This window comes from Geotrypetes seraphini, chromosome 3 (assembly GCF_902459505.1).
Source record: "Geotrypetes seraphini chromosome 3, aGeoSer1.1, whole genome shotgun sequence".
NCBI lineage: Eukaryota > Metazoa > Chordata > Amphibia > Gymnophiona > Dermophiidae > Geotrypetes > Geotrypetes seraphini.
In genome coordinates, this window is record NC_047086.1 from 166,489,227 (window position 1) to 166,514,610 (window position 25,384).

General features: G+C 42.5%; 1 protein-coding gene across 3 annotated transcripts in view; it reads left to right on the forward strand.

Annotated features, from left to right (window-relative positions):
- The window catches only part of ESR1 (estrogen receptor 1), a 387,331-nt gene that overhangs the window by 335,324 nt on the left and 26,623 nt on the right, over positions 1 to 25,384 (forward strand). The window lies entirely within an intron of this gene.

The following is a 25,384-nucleotide window of genomic DNA, read 5'->3' on the forward strand; positions in this document are numbered from 1 at the left end:
TGCCCATCCTCCACCAAACGGCCATACACAGACACAGACCGTACAAGTCTGCCCAGTAACTGGCCTATTTCAATATTTAATATTATTTTCTGATTCTAAATCTTCTGTTTTCATCCCACGCTTCTTTGAACTCAATCACAGTTTTACTCTCCACCACCTCTCTCGGGAGCACATTCCAGGCATCCACCACCCTCTCCGTAAAGTAGAATTTCCTAACATTGCCCCTGAATCTACCACCCCTCAACCTCAAATTATGTCCTCTGGTTTTACCATTTTCCTTTCTCTGGAAAAGATTTTGTTCTACATTAATACCCTTTAAGTATTTGAACGTCTGAATCATATCTCCCCTGTCTCTCCTTTCCTCTAGGGTATACATATTCAGGGCTTCCAGTCTCTCCTCATACGTCTTCTGGCGCAAGCCTCCTATCATTTTCGTCGCCCTCCTCTGGACCGCCTCAAGTCTTCTTACGTCTTTCGCCAGATACGGTCTCCAAAACTGAACACAATACTCCAAGTGGGGCCTCACCAATGACCTGTACAGGGGCATCAACACCTTCTTCCTTCTACTGACTACGCCTCTCTTTATACAGCCCAGAATCCTTCTGGCAGCAGCCACTGCCTTGTCACACTGTTTTTTCGCCTTTAGATCTTCGGACACTATCACCTCAAGGTCCCTCTCCCTGTCCGTGCATATCAGCTTCTCTCCTCCCAGCATATACGGTTCCTTCCTATTATTAATCCCCAAATACATTACTCTGCATTTCTTTGCATTGAATTTTAGTTGCCAGGCATTAGACCATTCCTCTAACTTTTGCAGATCCTTTTTCATATTTTCCACTCCCTCTTCGGTGTCTACTCTGTTACAAATCTTGGTATCATCTGCAAAAAGGCACACTTTTCCTTCTAACCCTTCAGCAATGTCACTTACATACATATTGAACAGGATTGGCCCCAGCACCGAACCCTGAGGGACTCCACTAGTCACCTTTCCTTCCTTCGAGCGACTTCCATTAACCACCACCTTCTGGCGTCTGTCCGACAGCCAGTTTCTGACCCAGTTCACCACTTTGGGTCCTAACTTCAGCCCTTCAAGTTTGTTCAACAGCCTCCTATGAGGAACTGTATCAAAGGCTTTGCTGAAATCCTTTACCTTTTGTAAAGCCATGTTGCCTCGGATCCTGTAACCCATTAGATTCAAGGAAATACACTATCCTTTCTTTCAGCAACACTTCCATTATTTTTCCAACAACTGAAGTGAGGCTCACCGGCCTGTAGTTTCCTGCTTCATCCCTGTGACCACTTTTATGAATAGGGACCACATCCGCTCTCCTCCAATCCCCAGGAATCACTCCCGTCTCCAGAGATTTGCAAATTACATCTAGCATATGTCCTCAATCCAGCTCTCTGGTCACCCAATCAAAAAATTCAATCAGGTTCGTTTGGCACGATTTACCTTTTGTAAAGCCATGTTGCCTCGGATCCTGTAACCCATTAGATTCAAGGAAATACACTATCCTTTCTTTCAGCAACACTTCCATTATTTTTCCAACAACTGAAGTGAGGCTCACCGGCCTGTAGTTTCCTGCTTCATCCCTGTGACCACTTTTATGAATAGGGACCACATCCGCTCTCCTCCAATCCCCAGGAATCACTCCCGTCTCCAGAGATTTGTTGAACAAGTCTTTAATAGGACTCGCCAGATCCTCTCTGAGCTCCCTTAGTATCCTGGGATGGATCCCGTCTGGTCCCATCGCTTTGTCCACCTTCAGTTTTTCAAGTTGCTCATAAACACCCTCCTCCGTGAACGGCGCAGAATCTACTCCATTTTCTCGTGTAACTTTGCCAGACAATCTCGGTCCTTCTCCAGGATTTTCTTCTGTGAACACAGAACAGAAGTATTTGTTTAGCACATTTGCTTTCTCCTCATCACTCTCCACATATTTGTTCCCAGCATCTTTTAGCCTAGCAATTCCATTTTTTATCTTCCTCCTTTCACTAATATATCTGAAAAAAGTTTTATCTCCCTTTTTTACATTTTTAGCCATTTGTTCTTCCGCCTGTGCCTTCGCCAAACATATCTCTCTCTTGGCTTCTTTCAGTTTCACCCTGTAGTCCTTTCTGCTCTCCTCTTCTTGGGTTTTTTTATATTTCATGAACGCCAACTCTTTCGCCTTTATTTTCTCAGCCACTAGGTTGGAGAACCATATCGGCTTCCTTTTTCTCTTGTTTTTATTGATTTTCTTCACATAAAGGTCCGTAGCCATTTTTATCGCTCCTTTCAGCTTAGACCACTGTCTTTCCACTTCTCTTATGTCCTCCCATCCTAACAGCTCTTTCTTCAGGTACTTTCCCATTGCATTAAAGTCCGTACGTTTGAAATCTAGGACTTTAAGTATCGTGTGGCCGCTCTCCACTTTAGCCGTTATATCAAACCAAACCGTTTGATGATCGCTACTACCCAGGTGAGCACCCACTCGAACATTAGAGATACTCTCTCCATTTGTGAGGACCAGATCCAATATCGCTTTTTCCCTTCTGGGTTCCGTCACCATTTGTCTGAGCAGAGCCTCTTGAAAGGCATCCACAATCTCCCTACTTCTTTCCGATTCCGCAGATGGAACATTCCAGTCCGCATCCAGCAGGTTGAAATCTCCCAACAGCAGAACCTCCTCTTTCCTTCCAAACTTTTGGATATCCACAATCAGATCCTTATCAATTTGCTGCGATTGAGTCGGAGGTCTGTAGACTACACCCACGTAGATAGAAGTTCCATCTTCTCTTTTCAGAGCAATCCATATCGCTTCTTCCTCTCCCCAGGTCCCTTGCATTTCGGTCGCTTGGATATTGATCTTTACATAGAGAGCTACTCCTCCACCTTTATGACCATCTCTGTCCTTCCTAAAAAGATTATATCCCGGTATGTTTGCATCCCATCCATATGATTCACTGAACCATGTCTCTGTGATAGCAACAATATCTAGATCTGCCTCTAATATCAGGGCTTGCAGATCATGAACTTTGTTGCTTAGACTGCGAGCATTTGTGGTCATCGCTTTCCAGCTATTTTTCAGTGATAATCTCCTTTTTCGTATGGATTTTTGTGTCGTTTCACTTTCCGTTGCAATACTAAGAAATGAGTTGCTGATATTGCTTATGTTGCAGCCTTTACTACTATCACATCTTTTCTTTTGCCGGGGGTGGTCTCTATAATTGTCCTTCGTACATACACCACCCCCACCTTCTAGTTTAAATGCCTAGAAAAATATTGTCTAAATTTCTCTGCAAGGTTTCTTTTTCCTGCTGTAGTAATATGTAGCCCATCAGTGCAATATAGCTTTTTGTCCTTCCATGTATTTCCCCATCCTCCTATGTACCTGAAGCCTTCTTGATGACACCAGGCTCTGAGCCATCTATTAAAGTCCTCTGTGTTTGTCACTCTTTGCTCTCCTTTTCCATATGCAGGCAGTATTTCAGAAAAAGCTAAAGTCTTTACAAAAGGTTTCACGCCCTCACCAAGCTCCCGAAAAGCTTTCTGTGCTGCAAGTGTGGAGTTGTTGGCCAGGTCATTTGTTCCCAGATGGATAACAACATCAGTGTTAAAATCCTTAGTTTCTTCCTTAATTATAGTCAGTATTTGCCTGGAACTCCTGGTAGCTGAGGATCCTGGAAGACATTTCACTATTTTGGTCTCCTCGCCCTGTGTTCCAAGGTTAATGCCTCTGATGATGGAATCCCCCAACAGTAATAGTTTTCTGTTTTTGGCTTTTTTATTTGTACGTCGGGTGCGCTTGTTCTCTTGAGTTACCTTCATTGGTTCCAGTCCCACCTCCCTTCTGTTTTCCTGAGTATCGCAGTGCACTAGTGGAGCGAAGGAATTCTGTAGAGGTAATATTAGTGAAGGTGGATGTTTCTGTGTTACATGTCGCAGTCTTCCTGAGCCTACTGTGACCCATTTATTCCTGGGCTGTTTTATTCTTTGAGGTAGAGGTGGTAAGTTGGTATGATTTTGTGGAGTGATGGAAGCTGCTTTAATTGTATTCAATTCCTGTTTAAGTTTGCAGAGCTCCTCCTTAATACTGGCAAGTTGAAGACAGATGGGGCAAGCCTTAAGCCTCCAAATAGTATGTCTTGGAATTAAAGCACCACAGTGATTGCATAGAATAAAGGTCATCTTGATTGGTTGTGAAGTGACTTGATTTGAGTAGTCCTGATTATATGGGTCTCTATATATGAATAGTGGTCCCTGGGGTTGGTGGGACTATAAGTAAGACTACTAGTAAGGCAGAAATATAGGCTCTATACCACCTAAAACACAGTATTTTAAACAAAAATGCAGGAAGAGGAAATAAGATTTAACAGAGGAAAGAGAAGGATTTATTTTTTGTGCTTTTTTATATTTTTTTTTTAGTAAGAAACAGGGAGGAGAAATTAAGCAGATATAATGCTGAAAACCAGTGAAAAGAACAGAATATGAAATGCTGAGTAACTTAGCTTTTAGATGTTCACAGGGCAGCCTTGTTTCAGCACTGTCCCAAAGATAATGAAATTAACCTTAGAAGTAAAACAGAGCCCCTCCCTTCTCCACCTAATCAGCAGAAAACAATGGCTGAATACTGGTAAGACAGAAATATAGGCTCTATAGTCTATACCACCTAAAACACAGTATTTTAAACAAAAATGCAGGTTCTATCAGTGCTACCCTAAAACACAGGATTTATAACAGGATTTTCCCTATTTTAGTCACCCTGAGCCACAGGCACCAGAAATATAGGCTCTATACCACCTAAAACACAGTATTTTAAACAAAAATGCAGGTTCTATCAGTGCTACCCTAACACACAGGATTTATAACAGGATTTTCCCTACTTTAGTCACCCTGAGCCACAGGCACCAGAAATATAGGCTCTATACCACCTAAAACACAGTATTTTAAACAAAAATGCAGGAAGAGGAAATAAGATTTAACAGAGGAAAGAGAAGGATTTATTTTTTTGTGCTTTTTTATATTTTTTTTAGTAAGAAACAGGGAGGAGAAGAGAAATTAAGCAGATATAATGCTGAAAACCAGTGAAAAGAGCAGAATATGAAATGCTGAGTAACTTAGCTTTTAGATGTTCACAGGGCAGCCTTGTTTCAGCACACAAAGTCCCAAATGCCCAGAACGACCATTTGGATGTAGGAGGGGCCAGTCCTGTAGTGGGGCAGCTTAGAGGGCACTGCTGTGAACTTCACATAAAGGGGTACCAGATAAACATCTCACCAGAACTCCCTTATAGGTTTGGGTGATCCCCCAATGCACCCCCAAAACCCACTATATCTACCTGTCTAAATCCCAAATAGCCCTTATGACTACAGGTGGCATAGGGTTTTGGTGGGTTCACATTGTCCACCATAAATGAAGTGGTTAGAGTGGCTTATGGGACTTGCTACTCCTCTCTATAGTTTACTAGCCCACCCTCCAGGCTACTTAAGACACCTGTGTGTAGCTCTACTAGGCTTTCTTATACCAAGTGCTGATGTTCTGGAGACAGGTATGTACGTTTGTATTCTGATCTTTGTGGGTGTGAGGGGGGTCAGTGAGCACGGAGGAGTGTGGGGGTGTCTTACCTTGATGCATGCAGTGGTCATCTGGTCAGTTTGGACACCTTTGTGGCATTTAAACCCTTCTAAAACAGGTCTAGCATCTACTTTTCAAGTTTACTAATTGTGTACAGTAGACCCTCCGCAAATTCGCAGTTCATGGACTCAGTCATTCACAGTATTTTCTGACCGCTATCTTCCGGTCAGAAAATACCACGAATGACTGACCAATGAAAAAGCAACTTTCCCTCTTCTTTGCCTGCTCAAAAAAAGAACGGCTAGCCCTCTCCCTCTCGTCCATTTTGACCCCTTTTGTTGCATCTGCTGTCTGGTGTCCTGCGTACAGGCTGCCTTTTCAACAACAAAACGAGGTAGGGGAGGATTTGTGCAGAGACGATAGAGGGTAAGGAAGCTCGCTTCTGCTAGGGTTCCAGTCTGCGCTCAGCTCTCCTTCAGACTAGGCAAACTCTCTGCAGTCCACCTTAAGAGCCGTCGGGGTGGGGGGGGGAGGAATTATGCTGCTGCGCTGAGCATTCTTTCTGGTTTAAGGTGAGCCTGAGAAAGGAAGAGAAAGACAGTACTGGGAACCAAGGGACCCGTGAGGCAGGTGGGTAGAGAGCTCTGACCGAGGAGGGTGTGAAGCACTCGCCACTTCCCTGCAGCCCTCTCCCGCCTCCGATCTGCTCCTAAATTGTATTTGCGGGTTTTTTGAAATTTTCAGGTGGTCCTGGAACGGAATCCCCGCAAATTTCAGAGGAGTACTATATACAGTAATTAAACTTGTTCTATAGTGCAAATGATCCGTTTACTTTCACATTACCACTTGCCCCAGTTTGGAAATAACATGTTTGACTTCTCAAGGTTGTTACTTTCACATCACAGCTTGCCAAGTCAAGTATCTCTCAGAACATCTTTGTTAGGGAAGAAGGATCTTTCGCAGGGTTTTACTTTGGTTGTACTGTATATCTGTCATCCCTGAGTGCATGTTTAAAAAAAAAAAAAAAATCTCTTGCAAAACTTTCAAGATTTTTACAGTACAATATGGCCATATACTTTCACAGTGCAGCTTGCCTTGCTTTTGTATCAGTAGGTTTTTCGTTCTGATTGTCTGTCATTTCTTGAATTCATCATAGTAAAAAGAAAGACTTCCCAGTCTTCATTGCTAAAGTAACCATACATCCCAGAGACAGTTTCTGGTAACACCGAGGATCATAAGCTCGTTAGCATGCATTTCATACCAATCAACTCTTTTAAATTCTGCTCATGTTATGTTGTTATGTTGTCTTTATTAATGAAAACGTGTTATCTTCTCAGTAAATAGTAATGGGGTAATATTAAGCCTGCAGCAGGAAGCAGCTTGTAAGTTGCTTGCAGCTGCAGGCTGAACTAACCTTGGATATTTATTGTCAGGACATTGAATATTGGGGTATGTGTGCTGATCCAGAAGTTAACTGGCCAATATTCAGACCAGTGTCTGGTTAACTTGGCGCATAAAGTTAGGGCAGCCATTTTGCTCTCCTAAATTATGCTCTTATGTAACTGGTTAATGGATCAAATATCGCCATTGACCAGCTAAATTGTGGTTCCGCCCAAACTCTATTCTAGCCATTTAGGAAATGACTGGTTAGCAGAGATATTCAGAAGCACTTCCTGATTAAGTGACCTCTGAATAACGGCAGCTGGACCAGCTAGGCAGGGTTTCACTGGGCAAGTGCCTCTCCTGACCAGTTAAACCTTTTTTAATATCAAACCCAATATGTTCACTCAGTAGCTCCTTATTATTGCAGGATCCATTGCATCATTCTCTAAGCCAGACAGCAAGGAACTAATACGTGAAGGGCAATTTTGTAACTAGGCATTCATAGTACCGTAATGTGCCCCTTTTGGGTGTGTAAATGTAGAGAACAATAGTATTGGAAAGCAAAATAACAAACGGTCCTCTGTGAACACAAACACCAACAGCAAACAACAGAGTAGATGGCAAAGATAGGCGTAGATATGAAGCAAACCAAACTTTATTGGAACCACGGTATGGCCAAAGCTGAACGGCTCAACACGAGCGCTTTAGAAGTCAAAAATTTGCTGCGGTAAAAGCAAAAGACACAAAGCGTGTCTCTCTCTCCCTCCCCACCAAAGCTCTGAAATGCAGAGTGGGGACTCCAGAATGAGATATGGAACTCTAGAATGAAGCATGGAATCCGTGAGAGAGAAATGGCAAGGAGACAAGAGCACAGGAATTGCCATACTGGGACAGACTGAAGGTCCATCAATCCCAGTATCCTGTTTCCAACAGTGGCTAACCCAGGTCCCAAGTAATGTAATGTAATGTAATTTATTTCTTATATACCGCTACATCCGTTAGGTTCCAAGCAGTTTACAGAAAATATACATTAAGATTAGAAATAAGAAAGGTACTTGAAAAATTCCCTTACTGTCCCGAAGGCTCACAATCTAACTAAAGTACCTGGAGGGTAATAGAGAAGTGAAAAGTAGAGTTAGAGGAAAAATAAAAATAAAATAAACATTTTAACAAGACAGCATTGATCTAAATACTTTGGAAGGTTGAAGAGAGGAGAGAAAGGAATAGAAGCACCTAGCTAGATCTCAAGTAGTAGTATGCTGTTTATCCTAGGAATAAACAGTGGATTTCCCGAAGCTGTCTCAATAATGGCCTATGGACTTCTCTTTTAGGAAATTTTCCAAACCTTTCTTAAACCCTGCTAACCAATTTCACCACATTCTCTGGCAATGAATTCCAGAGTTTAATTACACGTTGTGTGAAGAAATATTTTCTCCAGTTCATTACATGTCCCCTAGTCCTAGTATTTTCTTGAAAGAGTGAACAAGCAGTACACTAGAGAGTGACACGGGGGTAAAAATTTGTCCCCGTCATTGCCCCGTCCCCATCCCCGTAACCACTGTCCACGGGACCACTGTTCCCATGACTACTATCCCCACAGCATCAATACAAGCCTCAGTACTACAATATTTAGTTTATTCCTTCCTTATAAATCAAAGTTCTGGCTGCTGAACTAGAAAAAGAGATGTTCAGCTGGCAGGGCATGGTTTATAAATTTTTATCAACACAACTAATATACTGCTTTATCCTAAAGCAAAAAAAGGAAATAAATAAAGAGAATTTTTTTTCTACCTTTGTTGTCTGGTTTCTGCTTTCTTCATCTTCTCATTCAATTTCTTCCATCCACTGTCTGTCTTAAGAACATAAGAAGTTGCCTCCACTGGGTCAGACCAGAGGTCCATCATGCCCAGCGGTCCGCTCCCGCGACGGCCCATCAGATCCACGTCCTGTGAAGTGGTTTCTGACTACTCCTGTAACCTACCTCCACTTCTATCTGTACCCCTCAATCCCCTTTTCTTTTAGGAACCTATCTAGACCCTCCTTGAACCCCTGTAGCGTGCTCTGGCCTCCGGGAGCACGTTCCATGTGTCTACCACCCTCTGAGTGAAAAAGAACTTCCTAGCATTTGTTCTAAACCTGTCCTTTTTCAATTTCTCCGAGTGCCCCCTTGTACTTGTGGCTCCCCAAAGCCTGAAGAATTTGTCCCTGTCTACCTTCTCTATGCCCTTCATGATTTTGAAGGTTTCTATCATGTCTCCTCTAAGTCTCCGCTTTTCCAGGGAGAACAGCCCCAGCATTTCCAATCTGTCAGCGTATGAGAAGTTTTCCATACCTTTTATCAGTTTTCTCGCTCTTCTCTGGACTCCCTCAAGTACCGCCATGTCCTTTTTGAGGTACGGTGACCAGTACTGGACACAGTACTCCAGATACGGGCGCACTATTGCCCGATACAGCGGCAAAATGACTTCCTTCCTCCTGGTCGTGATACCCTTTTTGATGATACCCAACATTCTGTTCGCTTTCTTTGAGGCTGTCGCACACTGTGCTAATGCTTTCAATGTTGTGTCCACCATCACCCCCAGGTCTCTTTCAAGGTTGCTCACCCCCAGCAATGATCCCCCCATTTTATAGTTGAACATCGGGTTCTTTTTCCCTACATGCATGACTTTGCATTTCTCAGTGTTAAAACTCATTTGCCATTTTCTTGCCCAGTCTTCCAGTCTCGTTAAGTCCCTTTGCAGGTCTTCACAGTCTTCCTTGGTTCTAACCCTGCTGTAGAGTTTGGTGTCGTCCGCAAATTTAATAACCTCACAGTTCGTCACTGTCTCCAAGTCGTTAATAAATATATTGAACAGGAGCGGTCCCAGAACCGACTCCTGTGGGACTCCACTCGTGACCCTTTGCCATTCTGAATAATGGCCCTTTACTCCAACCCTTTGTTTCCTGCCTGCCAGCCAGTGTTTGATCCATTGGTGGATATCCCCTTGCACCCCGTGGTTCCACAGTTTCTTTAGCAGCCGTTCGTGGGGTACCATGTCGAAGGCTTTTTGGAAGTCCTTTCCCTTCACCCCCACCCCCAATTGGTCTGGCACCCATCTTCTTCCCTCCACTTCCCCATAGTCTGGCATCTCTGTCTTCTCCTCACTCTCTGTTCCCCATTTCCCTTCAGCGTCTTCCCCACTCTGTCATCCCCATTTCCCTTCAGCGTCTTCTCCCCACTCTGCCTTATCCAATCACCATTTCCCTTCAGTGTCTTCTGCCCACTCTGCCTTCCTCATTTTTTTCTTTCAGCATCTTCTCCCCACCACCACCCTTGCCTCTCGCCACCTCACCGCCCTTCGACACCCCTCACGCGGCCTGAGAATCTCCCTCCCCCTTATCTTCGCGGCGCGTTATTAAAGTAACTTGCTCAAAGCCGGCCGAGCCTGCCCGCAGTCGTGTGTGTGTGGGCGGAAGCTTCTCCTCTTACACAACCGGAAGTTGTGTCAGAGAAGCTTCCACCCACACACACATGTGAATGCAGGCAGGCTCGGCTGGCTTTGAGCAAGTTACTTTACTAACTCTGCAACGCGCCGCAAAGGTATGGGGAAGGAAGGAAGGGAGATAGATTTGGTAGGTAGGAAGTAGGGAGGGGGGTCCGCATGCGATCGGTGCCCGCATGCGTTCCCTCCCTTAACTGCGAGGATAAGGCCATTCACCGCTCCACGGGGCGGTGGATGGCTTGTCCCCGTGCCCGCAGTGCACACTTTTACCCCTCCACTGTTTCAGCGGGTTACCCACAGCTACCCACGGCTAACAGCCACCGTGTTATTCTCTACAATACACATCTACCTTTTCCACTCCACATTCCTCCTGTCTGGTGAGAGAAAGCATCAGGGGCGGTGCTGGGGTGGGACTAGGACAGGACTGTGGGCAGGACTGAGGCATAATGGTGTGGGACTGGGTGAAATTGGGCGGGTCTGGGGTGCAGGTCTAGGGGGTCCCTATTTGCACCTAGATAATGTTCGAAAATGTTTTATGATCCTGGGTCATTAAGTAAATGTTTTAGTTTTCATTTAATCAAATATGTCTACTTAGATTTTTATTAAGGGTTTGTTTTCTTTATCTTAAGATTAATCTTGTAATTGGGTCAGTTTGCACTCAAACTTGTGTCAAATTTGATGTTTTGTCAACAAATATATTCATGCTGAAAGAAAATTATAATGAAGAAATATCCTTGCCTTTTACTTTGGTCCATCATCATTCTCATTCTAGTCTGAATACTGCAAACACATTTAAAATTGCAGCACAGGAAAATTTAAGCATAAGGCACAATTCCTTCAGGTTTGGGAGGTTTATGAAGTAGGAGTCAAATTTTGAATGTCCTGAGAAATCTATCGATGCTTTAAAGTTTGGGGATGAAAGAATAAAGTTCCTTTGTGACTATTTCAAAGACCACTACTCAAAAGCTTGATCATGAAATATCTATGACCAAACAAGTTCAGCAGTTAAAGACAATATCAATTTACGGAAGAAAATTGAGACACTTGAAAATAATTTTAGGAATAATAATTTAAGATTAATTAATTTCCCTAGATTGACTTCGGTTACTCCTAGGGAAATGCTTAGGAGATATCTGATAGAAATTTTACAAGTTTCAGAAGAAACTTTACCACCATTTGTTCAAGTGTATTACTTGCCAAATAAAGAAGGGGCTCAAACGCAAGTTAATGTATCGAATCAAGCACCATTGAATGTATCTGAATTGTTAGAAACTTTAGAAACAGAAACAGTAGTACCTTCAACAATGATCTTGACTGTAGCTCTCGCTTTGGATAAAACATGGTTGTTGAGACTTTTCTTTAAAAACAGAAAGAAAGAGTTCCTCGGTTGCAAAATACAAATGTTTCCTGACCTATCCAGAGAAACTCAAAGACGGCGAAGATAATTTTTGTTGTTGAAACCTGGAGTCACTTCACTGGGAGTAACGTTTTACTTGCGACATCCTTGCAAGTGTATAATTTGCTACCGTTCATTTAAATTTGTTTTCTTTGAACCACAACAGTTAACAGCTTTTCTGGCTATGTCCAGATTGGATAAAGAGAAACCATCAGCTCCATAATTAATATATCTGCCTTATCTCGGTTTGTCTGTAATTTATCTTCTAATAATATTTCTTTAGCTCGCTTTAAGAAATCTTGGATCCACATTTCGAGGACTTGAGTTGAGTTGGTTGGAAGACTTTTCCTGTTTTAATTTTATTTGGATAGTTTATGATTTATATTGTTATAGGTCATATCTCTACTAACTTACTTTCTGTACAAATGATTACTTGTTATGTCATTTGAAAATTAATAAATAATTATAATATAAGTTCCTTTGGTGAATATATAGAAGAGGGGGATGATGATTGAAGTGATGCCTTCCGTAACCTATCTACTTTTTTTGTTGTTATAATGCTAAGAGCTTGCTCAATTTACGCACTCTATAAATATAAGATTATTTAACTTTCTGAGGAGATTGGGAAGAGTATTTGTGGGTGTACTTTTTGTTTTGGGGATTTTTTGTTTTTTGGGGGGTTGCTTTAGGGATGAGGAGGCTGATAGAAAATGGGGGCTTGGAGGGTATATTGAATTTATTTCAAGATGCTACCTATTATGTGGTCAATGGGGGATTGCTGTAATTCTTTTTTTTTTTTTTAATTCTTTATTTATATTTTCAACAATTTACAAGAAAATAAACTTCTTGTCAAAGAAATACAGCATAAACATTTGTTATACATTCAAAAGATAAAACAAACAGTAGCATATCTGGTTATCCTTCCTTAGACCACCACCACGGATTGCTGTAATTCTGATTCTGGGGTGGTAGGGGAGGGGAAATAAGGAAGAAAGAGTCTGGCGGAATATATGTGGTAGTTCTGTAAAAGACTTGTACACACTTTACCCCCCCCCCTTTTACAAAACCAAAATAGTAGTTTATAGCACAGGCCAGAGCGCTGAATGCTCTGTGTTGCTCCCGACATTCATAGGAACTGACGGCCTCTTATACGAAGCCGCGCTAACAGCCCCAAAGCCCATATAGATTTAAAGGGCTTTGGGGCTGTTGCCGCACGGCAGCCGCTAGCGCGGCTTTGTAAAAGAGGCCGTGAGTGTCAGCGCAGAGCATTCAACGCACTGGACTGTGCTAAAAACTGCTATTACAGTTACTATACCGCCCTTTTACAAAACCGTAGTGCCTTTTTTAGAAGCGGGCATAGCAGTAACAGCTCCAATGTTCACAGGAATTCTTTGAACATAATAATAATAATAATAATAATAATTTTATTTCTTATATACCGCCAAAGCCATAGTAGTTCGAGGCGGTTTACAACAAAGAAGGGCTGGACAATCAGCGAAAATGGTACAATGTTACAATCAGAGAAAATAGGTGGCAGAGAAAAAAATGGTACAAACAGAGAGAAAAAAATGGAACAATCAGCGAACAGTGGTGTAATCGGCGAAGGATGGTACAGTCAACAAAGATGGGTATAAGAGCTGTTACCGCCATGGCCGGCGCTAAAAACCATGCTACGGTTTTGTAAAAGGGGGGGGGATATATTTCTGTTTATTGAGGTTAATACACAGCTGATTTTATACAAATGTGTTAGCAAGTGCTGTTTTTGGGTTGTAATATTTATTTCCCATGATATGATGTTGTTTGTGGTTATCAGTCAATAATATTGGAATACAAAGTGGGAAGGGCTGGGATGTACAGTAATTAAAGTACAAGAAAAATGGACGACAAAGAGTTGTAACATTATATTTTCTTTATTGCTGTTCTGTTGTGAAGTCATCTGTAAAAATTGTTGAAATATAAAATTACAGCACAGGATGTATGCTCTAGCCCAGTTGTTTCCAACCCTGTCCTGGAGGACCACCAGGCCAATCGGGTTTTCAGGCTAGTCCTAATGAATATGCATGAGAGAGATTTGCATATAATGGAAATGACAGGCAAGCAAATCTGCTCCATGCATATTCATTAGGGTTATCCTGAAAACTCGATTGGCCTGGGGGTCCTCCAGGACAGGGTTGGGAACCACTGCTCTAGCCCAGAGGCATTTTTCAAATATCAATGCTGAGTATCAGAATATCAGAAAACTAGCTAGACCCAAATTCTGGGTCTATAAAGGTTAACACATGTGGAACCTTATTTTAGAATGAACACAGAGAAGGAATTTAAACATTCAGTCAGGATATGAAGAATTTACCGAAGTCTCTTCCTTTTCATTTTTCATTTTTTTTTTAATTGAAGTTTAACATATAACAAGTGATTAAATAAAATACAATGAAATTTTACAGAACAAATGATTTATAAATGTAAAACATAGATGCAGAGAAGACTAAAAGCATCAACAATTTTAAATATACATATGTAGCCATACTATTAGGTAAAGGCCAAAGATTATATAAGATCATTGGCTCCCAGTGATTTCCAGAGTCCAATTCAAATGCTCTTGCCTGGCTTTTAAGATTATTCACGGCATCCTTCCTTCCCTAATCCCACTTTCTTTCAACTCCTCGTGCCCTGACTCCACCAGGACCGCCCATAAATTAAAACTATCCTTCCCCTCCCTACATGGTATTCTCCACGCAGGTAAACTGGGAAAATCACTTCTTTTCAAAATCACAGGTCTCTGGAATGACCTTACTATCCCGCTGCGGAACATGAGCTCCCTCCATTTATTCCGCAAGCAACTAAAAACCTGGCTCTTCTCTAACATGTAATTTCTTTTCCCTTACTTTTCCACTCGATTTATAAACTTATGTAAACCTTTTCCTACCCTTTCTCATTTTTAAGTTCTTGTAAACCGTGCCGAGCTCTACTTCCGTGGAGATGATGCGGTATATAAACTTAAGGTTTAGTTTAGTTTAGTTTAGTAAATTAAGTATCACAAGCAATAAGTAAAACATTAGGATAAGAAATTATACTCAAAGTTACCAGCTGAAATGTAAGAATTACCTAAAAAATGAAAAGAGACATTTGTTATTGTTAGTTTTAAAGCTCCTATTAGTAAGGGAATTTGCTTTGCATCCATATTTATGAATCATCATGACTATAGACCACCAAAAAGAAGTGTTTAATAATTGAGCTGACTTCCAGTGTGAGAGAATCATTTGCAGAGTAAAAGCCATAAGAATATCGAGTAACTTAGAATGCCACTTGTCCAGTACATCAGGCAAAGCAAAAGAATGAAAGAGAAAACAATATCAAAAGATAACTGAGAAGAAATAGGAAGTATAGTGCATATGGTCTCTTCCAAACAGAATCCTTTGCAAAATAGGTATAAGACAGCACAAGCACAGCAGGAGCAGAGATTTTTAAAAGGTGCACATTGTGAAAATACACAGGTGATACCCCCTTTACATATGCATGGGAACTACTTAAAATCAATTATTCCACAGCTCAGTTTTGCTTATCCCACATTACATCAGAATCCTACATCCCCATAGCATTCAATCAGCCCAACCTCTGCCCCCCCCCAAAAAATAATATCTAATCACTCCTTTCTCCCCCAAAGTATCCTATCCCCTCAGTGGTTCCACACCATCCATAGAAACAACAAGGGTTCCCATTGCCTCCCTATAAGGTCCTCCCATCAAACCCCCCCCCCCCCAATTCCATCTCTGGCTTATATTGAGGTTCCTAGGAGTGTAGTAGGAGCAGGAAAGATCCCCAATCAATCCCGCTCTTAGGCAATGGGTTCAAAATGGCTTCTATGATCCCAGCAGTAATCTGGTGATACTACCCTTGGGGGGGGGGGGGGGGGTAGGCTGCCAAATAAGGATACTAAACAATAGAGCCCCAGAACACCTGTGGAACCACAGAAATATCTTGTACTTGGATATTCTATTTTATTGAAGCTTGATAAATATTAGATTGTTTCCCTTCTTTTTTCCCACTGAGTATATTTTGAGTTCCTTTATTATCTCTTTTTACAGTATTTCTATTGCAATTCCCTTATCACTTATAAGAACATAAGAACATAAGAAATGCCTCCGCTGGGTCAGACCTAAGGTCCATCGCGCCCAGCAGTCCGCTCACGCGGCGGCCCATCAGGTCCAGGACCTGTGCAGTAATCTTTTATCTATACCCCTCTATCCCCTTTTCCAGCAGGAAATTGTCCAATCCTTTCTTAAACCCCAGTACCGTTCGCTGCCCTATAACGTCCTCTGGAAGCGCATTCCAGGTGTCCACCACACGTTGGGTAAAGAAGAACTTCCTAGCATTCGTTTTGAATCTGTCCCCTTTCAACTTTTCCGAATGCCCTCTTGTTTTTTTATGTTCTGAAAGTTTGAAGAATCTGTCCCTCTCTACTCTCTCTATGCCCTTCATGATCTTGTAAGTCTCTATCATATCCCCTCTAAGTCTTCTCTTCTCCAGGGAAAAGAGACCCAGTTTCTCCAATCTCTCAGCGTATGAAAGGTTTTCCATCCCCTTAATCAGTCTTGTCGCTCTCCTCTGAACTCTCTCGAGTAACACCATATCCTTCTTAAGGTATGGTGACCAATACTGGACGCAGTACTCAAGATGTGGACGCACCATTGCCCGGTACAGCGGCAGGATAACTTCTTTCGTTCTTGTTGTAATACCCTTCTTGATTATCCCCAGCATTTTATTCGCTCTCTTGGCGGCCGCTGCGCACTGTGCCGTCGGCTTCATTGTCATGTCCACCATTACCCCCAAGTCCCTTTCTTAGGTACTCTCATTCAATAACATCCCTCCCATCGTATAGCTGTGCCTCGGGTTTCTGATTCCCACATGCAATACTTTACATTTCTCAACATTGAACTTCATCTGCCATCTCTCTGCCCATTCTCCCAATTTGTCCAAGTCCCTTTGCAATTTTTCACAGTCTTCCTTTGTCCGAGCTTCACTAAATAGTTTGGTGTCGTCCGCAAATTTTATTATCTCACTCTTTGTTCCTGTTTCTAGATCATTTATGAATATATTAAATAGCAGTGGCCCGAGCACTGAGCCCTGCGGGACACCACTCGTGACTTTCCTCCAGTCTGAGTAGTGTCCCTTCACCCCTACCCTCTGTTTCCTACCCGCTAACCAGTTTCTGATCCATCTATGCACGGCTCCGTCCACCCCATGGTTCTTCAGTTTCCGGAGTAGACGTTCATGAGGCACCTTGTCAAAGGCTTTCTGGAAATCTAGGTATATGATGTCTATGGGGTCTCCTTTGTCCATCTGTTTGTTAATTCCCTCGAAGAAGTGCAATAAGTTGGTCAGACACGATCTCCCCCTGCAGAAACCATGTTGGCTGGTTATCAGAAGTTCGTGTTTTTCAAAATGTTCATCAATTTTTTCTTTTATTAGTGCTTCCGCCATTTTCCCCGGAACAGAGGTCAGACTCACCGGTCTGTAGTTTCCCGGGTCTCCTCTTGATCCCTTTTTAAAGATGGGCGTAACGTTGGCTATCTTCCAATCCTCCGGAATCACACCTGTTTTCAGAGACAGGTTGCAAATTTGCTGTAGTAGTTCCGCTATTTCCTCTTTTAGTTCCTTCAGCACCTTTGGATGGATTCCATCCGGACCCGGGGATTTGTCAGTTTTTAGTTTTTCTATCTGTCTGCGCACATCATCAAGGCTCACTTCTATGGAAGTTAACTTTTGTGCTTGATTTCCATTGAAGAATTTCTCAGGTTCCGGTATGTTGGTTGTGTCTTCGTTTGTGAATACAGATGAAAAGAACATGTTAAGTCTTTCTGCGACCTCTTTCTCTTCCTTCACCGCTCCCTTCCTGTCTCCGTCATCCAGTGGTCCCACCTCCTCCCTAGCCGGCTGTTTCCCTTTAACATATCTAAAGAACGGTTTGAAATTTCGTGCTTCCCTGGCTAGTCTCTCTTCATACTCTCTTTTGGCTTTTCGTACCACACGGTGACATTCTTTTTGATACTTCCTGTGCTCTCTCCAGTTTACCTCAGTTTTGTCCCTTTTCCATTTTCTGAATGAATTTTTCTTATTGCTTATCACTTCCTTCACTATTTTAGTTATCCACGCCGGGTCTTTTATTCGACTCTTGTTGCACCCTTTTCTGAATTTGGGGATATATAGATTTTGCGCCTCGCTCACCGTGTCCTTGAAAAAGGACCAGGCATGTTCTACCGTCTGCCATTTTTGGGAAGTGTTCTTAAGTTTCTTCTTTACCATTCCCCTCATTGCTTCGTAGTTACCCTTCCTGAAGTTAAAAGTTGTCGCTATGGTTCTCTTTCCTTTCAGTATTCCTACTTCCATCTTGAACTTGATCATATTATGATTATTCCTACTTCCATCTTGAACTTGATCATATTATGATCGCTGTTTCCCAACGGTCCCACTACTTCCACTTCCTTTGCAGGTCCCCTTAGCCCATTTAGGATTAGATCCAGAGTGGCATTTTCTCTTGTCGGTTCTCTAACAAGCTGTTCCATGAAGCAATCTTGTACAGCCTTCAGAAATTCTGTCTCCCTAGCGCATCTTGAGCTTCCGAGACTCCAGTCTATCCCAGGGTAGTTGAAGTCTCCCATAATAACCGTGTTACCGCCTTTGCATTCTCGCTTCATCTCGGCTTCCATTTCTTCATCGATGTCTCCGGTTTGTCCGGGTGGACGATAGTATAGGCCTATCTTTATTTCAGGCCTTTTCCTTCCTGGTATTTTAACCCATAGTGATTCTAGCTTGTTGGTCGTCTCCGCTGTGTCCATTCTTGTTGATTGTATGCTTTCTTTTATGTATAGTGCTATTCCACCTCCTTTCTGTCCTGACCTATCCTGGCGATAGAGCTTGTACCCCGGCAGTGCTGTATCCCATTTGCTTTCCTCATTCCACCATGTTTCAGAGATTCCAATGATGTCTATGTCTTCTGCAATGATCATGGCTTCTAATTCCCCCATTTTGTTTCTTAGGCTCCTTGCATTAGTATATATGCAATTTAGCTCCTGGAATTTTGCTGCCTTTAATTCCTTTCCCTGCGCTTCGGTCTTTAGATACTTCTCTTGGGCTACAATCTTTCTAACCTTCTCTTCTTGGTTAGTCGACTCCTGTAATTTGTCCATTGTTTCTTCCCAGCCTTTTTTCCCCTCAGTATCTTCACGGGATACCTTTTTCCGAAACATCGACGCTTGGTCGACTGTCGGCTTTCCCCTTCTTCTTAGTTTATGCAGACCTTCCCTGAATTGCTTCAGTTCTGTCAATTTACTGCCAAGATATTTTCTGACAATTGATTCTTCTTCTTCTTTTTTTTTCTAAACTACTCCATTTGGCTATCCAGTTTCTGTTTTCAATTAGATTTCATCAATTTTCTATTTCAATCTATTTAGACTCACACAAATATTATTCAAGACCTTATCTAATGATATCCCTTTTGCAGGCAATTCTCTTAAACACTTGACTGTAACAGATTGCTTTTTCCTCGCTACATTTACATCTAAGTATTTTTTTAAAGCCTTTGACCTTCATGAGAACCTGATAGGTGCCAAGGATTTTAGATCATGAATGAGAACAGTCCTATTATTGACGGGTCATAGAAATAGAGGGAACGGGATTGGGGACTTGTATACTGTCTTTTTGGTCATTTCAAAGCTGACATTCAAAGTGGAGGATTAAGTGATTTGCCCAGGGTCACAAGGAACAGCACCGGGATTTGGCCAGTGAGCCACAGTGCAGCTCAGTGCACCTTGGGTTTCACCAGCATTTGAAACAGAATCTGCCAACACAGAGTCTATTCTAAAATACAGGATAGAGGGATATTTATGCACTGGGGCCCAGATTCTCCATAAATGGTGCTGGAAGTTAGGCGCCTAGATCTGTGTGCCTAGCCTATCCCCCCTTTTACAAAGCCACATAGCAAAAGCCCCGAAGCCCTTTAAATCCCTACGGGTTTTGGGCAGTTACCGCAACGGCAGCCCCTAGCGTGGCTTTATAAAAAGTGTGTGTGTGGGGGGGGGGGGGGTAATTTTCTTAAATGGCTTAATCGGCACTGATAACTGAAAGCACCATTAGAAACAAATTAAATTTTTTTTTTTTTTTAAATAATTCTTTATTGATTTTTAAACAAGAACAGTGTTATATAAAAGTTAGGGCAAATCGAGGATGTCAGGAGGAGGGGTACAGGGTTCCGCGGCTCAGCTGATCCTGGCAGGGGGAATTCCCATCAGCTGAGCTGCCAGGAATCCCCCAAACTGGCTCAGCTGATGGGGATTCCTCTGCCATGATCAGACAAGGTAGCTTTTGAGAGTTTTTCACGTGGACATTTTTATTTATTTATAATTCTTTATTAATTTTTAAATAAATACAAAGTACAATAGAATATACAAACAAATGGTACAATAAAACAGCACTTTTATCTAATAAAAATGATATAAGTATATTTTCTCCCTCCCCCCCTTCTCCCCTCCTACCCTCCCTGGATATGTGTGAACCTCCTTTTAGAAATTAAAGGCTTATACTAGTGATCAGTTTTTACAAATGTCGACAATGGCCCCCCAAGTCTCATTACATTTTTTGTAATGTCCCATCTGTTCTGAATTCATTCACTCGGATCTATAAACTTGGCACAGGGTTTCCCACCAGAAGTTAAAATTCAGTCTATCCCAGTTTTTCCAATTTTTTGTAATTAATTGCATCTCTATCCCTTTCATAATACGTAATCTGTTCTGACTTGCACTAATTGAACTCTTAATTTGTAACAAGGTCCCGAATAAAACAATGTCATATGACAATGAGATAGTAGTTTCCAGTATCCTATTAATTTTTCCCCAGTAGACTTCCAGAAGTTGAGTATAAAGGGACAATAGAACAACAAGTGATCCAGTGTCCCTACTTCAAGATGACAGTGCCAGCATCTATTAGACTTTGAACTATCAAACTTTTGCAAACGAACTGGGGACCAAAAACTTCTATGTAACTAAAAGAACCAAGTTTGTCTCATAGACGCTGACGCTGTACATCTCATCCTCCAAGTCCAAATCCGTGGACATTGAGTAGCAGAAATCCGCTGCTTTGTCTCAATGCTCCATATATCTTTTAAGCTTGTTTTTGGTTTATTGTTCAAATATTCAGATATTAATTTGTACCACTTGGCAGCTTGATGCCCTTGCAAATCTGTCTGGAAACATAGGCCCGGCAAGCTATACTGATTTTTTAAGTTTCGCCAGTCAGGGAACCCCTTCTGAATGGCCTGTTTCAACTGCAAACATTTATAAGCTTGAGACTTTGGGCTCCTTTTACTAAGGTGCATTAGGGCATTAACACGTGGAATAGCGCACACTAATTTGCCCCGCACGCTAGACCTTAATGCCAGCATTGTGAGAACTGGGACAGCCATTCACAGAGTGGCGCGGGACAAGGCAGGAAGCAAAAATCTCGCACCTGCCTGCTTGCTGCAGCCGGTGCCGTTCGGGGGGAGAAAGGAGAGAAGGACAGGAGGCTGTAGGGCTGGACCTCCATTCACGGAGCGGCAAGGTAGGAAATGAAAAACTTGCGCATGCCTTCTTGCCACTCCAACTCTGCCTGCCACTGGGGAGAAAGCCGGATGGAAGGGCAGGAGGCTGAAAGCTCCTGCCCTACAGCGCTGGACCGCCAGATTGCCAGACCACCGGATCTACTATGCAATCAAATGATCTCTGACACTCTCCAGGGTTCAAAGTCTGATAACTGAGAAAATCCACTTGAACGTTGTCCACTCCTGCCATGTACGCTGCTGACAATGCCACTATGTGTATTTCTGCCCACTGAAAAAGAAGCTGAACCTCCACGCTCAGGTAGGGACTCTTTGTGCCCCCTTGCCGATTGACATAAGCCATCACCATGGCATTGTCCAAGACTACACGGACTGCTCGATGATGGAGATGAACCTTGAAGTGGAGGAGAGCCCGTCAAATCGCTCAAAGCTCCAGGCGATTGATCAACCACTTGCGCTCTGAGGAAGCCCACTGGCCCTGAACAGAGACAATCATACATAGTACCATTCCCCAGCCTTTGAGGCTCGCATCTGTAGACAGAGTCACCCAATCTGAGATCCAGAGAGGAAGGCCCCTGGAATAACGAGAGGGGTCGCAAACACCAGGCAACACTGTTCCATGCCACAATTGTCCAAGGGCAGGTGTGCATACATCTGGTTTTGATAACAGGTTACATGGCCGCAATATTGAGTAAACTATGGACTGTGGCCTGCACCCGAACCGCCTTCTCGGGGCAGCCCTCCAGGGAATCCAGAAAATATTCAGAGGACAGAAAAACTCCAGTTTGTAGCCACCCTTGAGCACCTCCATGACCCAGCTGTTGGAGGTAATGGCCTGCCACTCTGCCAGAAAAGCCAACAACCATCCCTGATTTGAGGGGGGGAGGGGGGGAAAGACACCGGCCTAGCATCAGAATTATTCCTTTACAGGAGCCACTGGATGACTTCCCGTGAATGGGTGACTCTAGAAACCGCCAAAGCACAGTTTGGCAGACGAGGAGGCCTGCTGGCCTGCAGGAGGGCCCAAGAATGGACAAGAGCACCTGAAGGGAAGAAAATTAGGATGCCCCTAACTTGTGATCCTGCACACTGGCCTTACGGTCACCAAGACCCTGGCCAAACAACAGCTGTCCCTTATTTATTTATTCATTTATTTAGCCCGTCCTTCCTTAGTATTCGCTCTATAAGATGCACCCTTATTTCCATCCACTTTTGGGGGGAAAAAGTGCGTCTTATAGAGCAAAAAATACGGTACTATAAAAAAAATAAAAGTTTACCTGCTCATGTTCCTAACCATTGCTGACCTGCTCCATTGTGGCTTTCTCATTATAGCGCTTTGCAGTTATCACTTCTCCTTACTGTGCGCTGCCAGTAACCCCCTCACATGAGCTTGGCGGCCAGACAAAAAGTGCTGACATCACACTTCCTTGCCGCGTGACCCATCCGCTGAGCACATGGGCTTGTGTGCACAGCCCTGCTGTCGTTAGGAAGGTTTCTTGGAAGTTTGGTATGGCTGGTGGGAAACTTTTGGCATTAGTGGACTGCTGGATATTTGGGCTACTTTATTGCAGGGGCTTGGTAATACTTCACTGAACATTCCAAACTTCAGTATGCTGTTTCAGCTTTTTGTGAATTGCAAACCTCATTCTGGCGCTCCAATAGCTTTTCTCAGTATATTTCAAGCCTCATATTGGTGCTCCAATAGCTTCTCTCGGTGTGTTCCAAGACTCATTCTGGCGTTACCATCTACTTCTTTCTACAGGTGTTTTAGAGTGCTTTGTTGTGATCCCCCTTGACCATCTGTTAGTTAGCTCCATCATCATTAACGCCGACCGGGGGATGTGGGGACGTGACGTGCTGGGGCTGAGGACGTGTTGATTAAAATTTTTTTTCATTATAAATATTGTATTGCTCTTTCATGGCTTTTTTGCACTACAAATAAGGTATTTGCAGTGTGCATGGGAATTCATTCATGTTTGTTTGTTTTTTCCAAACTATAGTTCAGTCCCCAACAGTCTGAAGGGCTGTGAACTGGCCCCCTATTTTAAAAGTTTGAGGACCCCTGGTTTAGAGGACTAGTGCACAGGGTTGGTAGATTTCCCCTGAAGAAGCCGGCTTGACCGGTGAAACAAGATTTCTTGTTGAATTTTCATCTTAATGGAACTAAATCTTGTGCATCATTTGGAAGCTATATAGCTGTGAGAAGAAGCCCAGATTTACAGAACCGTACCAGATAAGTGACCTCTAGTGCACTATTAACCCAGCTGTGAGTGTTTCAACTATGCTGCAAGGTTTGGTTATACAGGTTGGAGTTTTTTTTTTATGCCAATGACTGATTTCATGACAGCATGATACTACTTAGGGCTCCTTTTATCAAGGAGCTATGGGGATTAGCGCGTCGGACATTTCATCATGCGCTAACCCCCACGGCACACCAAAAAACTAACGCCTCATCAATGGAGGCATTAGCGACTAGCGCGGCAGGCAGTTGAATGCGCGGTATTCCGCACGTTAACTGCCTACCGCAGCTTGATAAAAGGAGCCCTTAATGTTTATGACTGTCACTTTATTCTGAGGCTTTTTTCTCCACCTGCTACCATTGCAGATAGATTATTTGTTCTCTCTGTGGTTTTAATCCTTTTCAACAGTAAAGTAGAGTTAGTATTATTATTCTGTTGAAACCCTTATTGTCTGCAGTTTTGCAAACAATAAGGGATAAACAATGGCTCAAGCCTGGAATAGTGGGTTTGGATTTTCTGAGAACCAAAGAGTAGGCATTTTACAAGCTCCGTCTCTCACACAAAGTATGGGTTCTGTTCTATTGAATCCATAATGGGCAGAATTACTTGATTTACAAAAACGTCTTGCTGATATTGAAGTTCACAGTGCTGCATTAGTTGATTACTGCAAGCAAGAAATTATCCCCAGAGGGCTTCGTGTGAATAAGGAACCCAGGCTGTTTAATGATGATCCCCAATTTGTAGAAAGGTGGAATTACATACTGAACAAATGCTCCTTAGATTTAATGCTGTTGATGATTCAAGCTACCCGGCATAACGTTAAAGCTGAAATGGAAGTGATTGAGGCGAAGCACTGAAAGATGAAACTGACTTTTCTACTAAACTAGCTGAAACTAAATCTGAATTGGAGAAGTATCAGGAAGATTTGCGAATGCAAAAATATAAAAAGATTCAAAGAGATTTGAAAGACTACAAAGATACCCTTCACTCCCAATTATATTTTCCCCTTGCCAAACTTGATGTAATTTGCTGTCCTGTACCTATTTCTTATGTAACCTCTCACTTCTTGAACTCTGTAATTCGCTGTTTGTCCAGCCTTCTTCAATGCAAACCGCCTAGAAGTCTTTTGACTATGGCGGTATAGAAAAAGAAAGTTGTTATTATTATTATTATTATATGTCTATAAATGGGAAACTAAATTCTGCAGTGAATTCAGAAGGTAGCGATGTACCAAGTGCTAATCTTTTGTGGATCAAAGAGTAAAATCACGTTGGACCGACTGCAGAGGCAGGCAATTACGGATGGGCCCACAGACGCGGGCTCAGAGAAGGGGCATTGGGTAATAGTGAATTTATCAACTAGAAGTCTGTATCCTATTGAAATATCTGTTCTATCAAAAGGATTACTAACTCAAAAACTGTCACCCAAAGTGGCTCTGAAAAGTATGCTACCCAAAATTGTACAAAAATACCACTTGTACTAGTGTTACAACCACATAAACTTCTTTTTTTCTTTTTTTCTTTGTTTATTATCTTTATTTTTTATCAGCACATTCAAAAAGTCATAAGACTGTTCTTTTCACTCAGGAAAAAGCCTCAGAATAGGAGCCCACGCTCAGTCTAATCATAGACTTAACTTTCAGCGTGGTTATTGCGCTCCGTGGTTCCAGTCACGCTGAAAAGTTAAGTCTATGATTAGACTGAGCGTGGGCTCCTATTCTGAGGCTTTTTCCTGAGT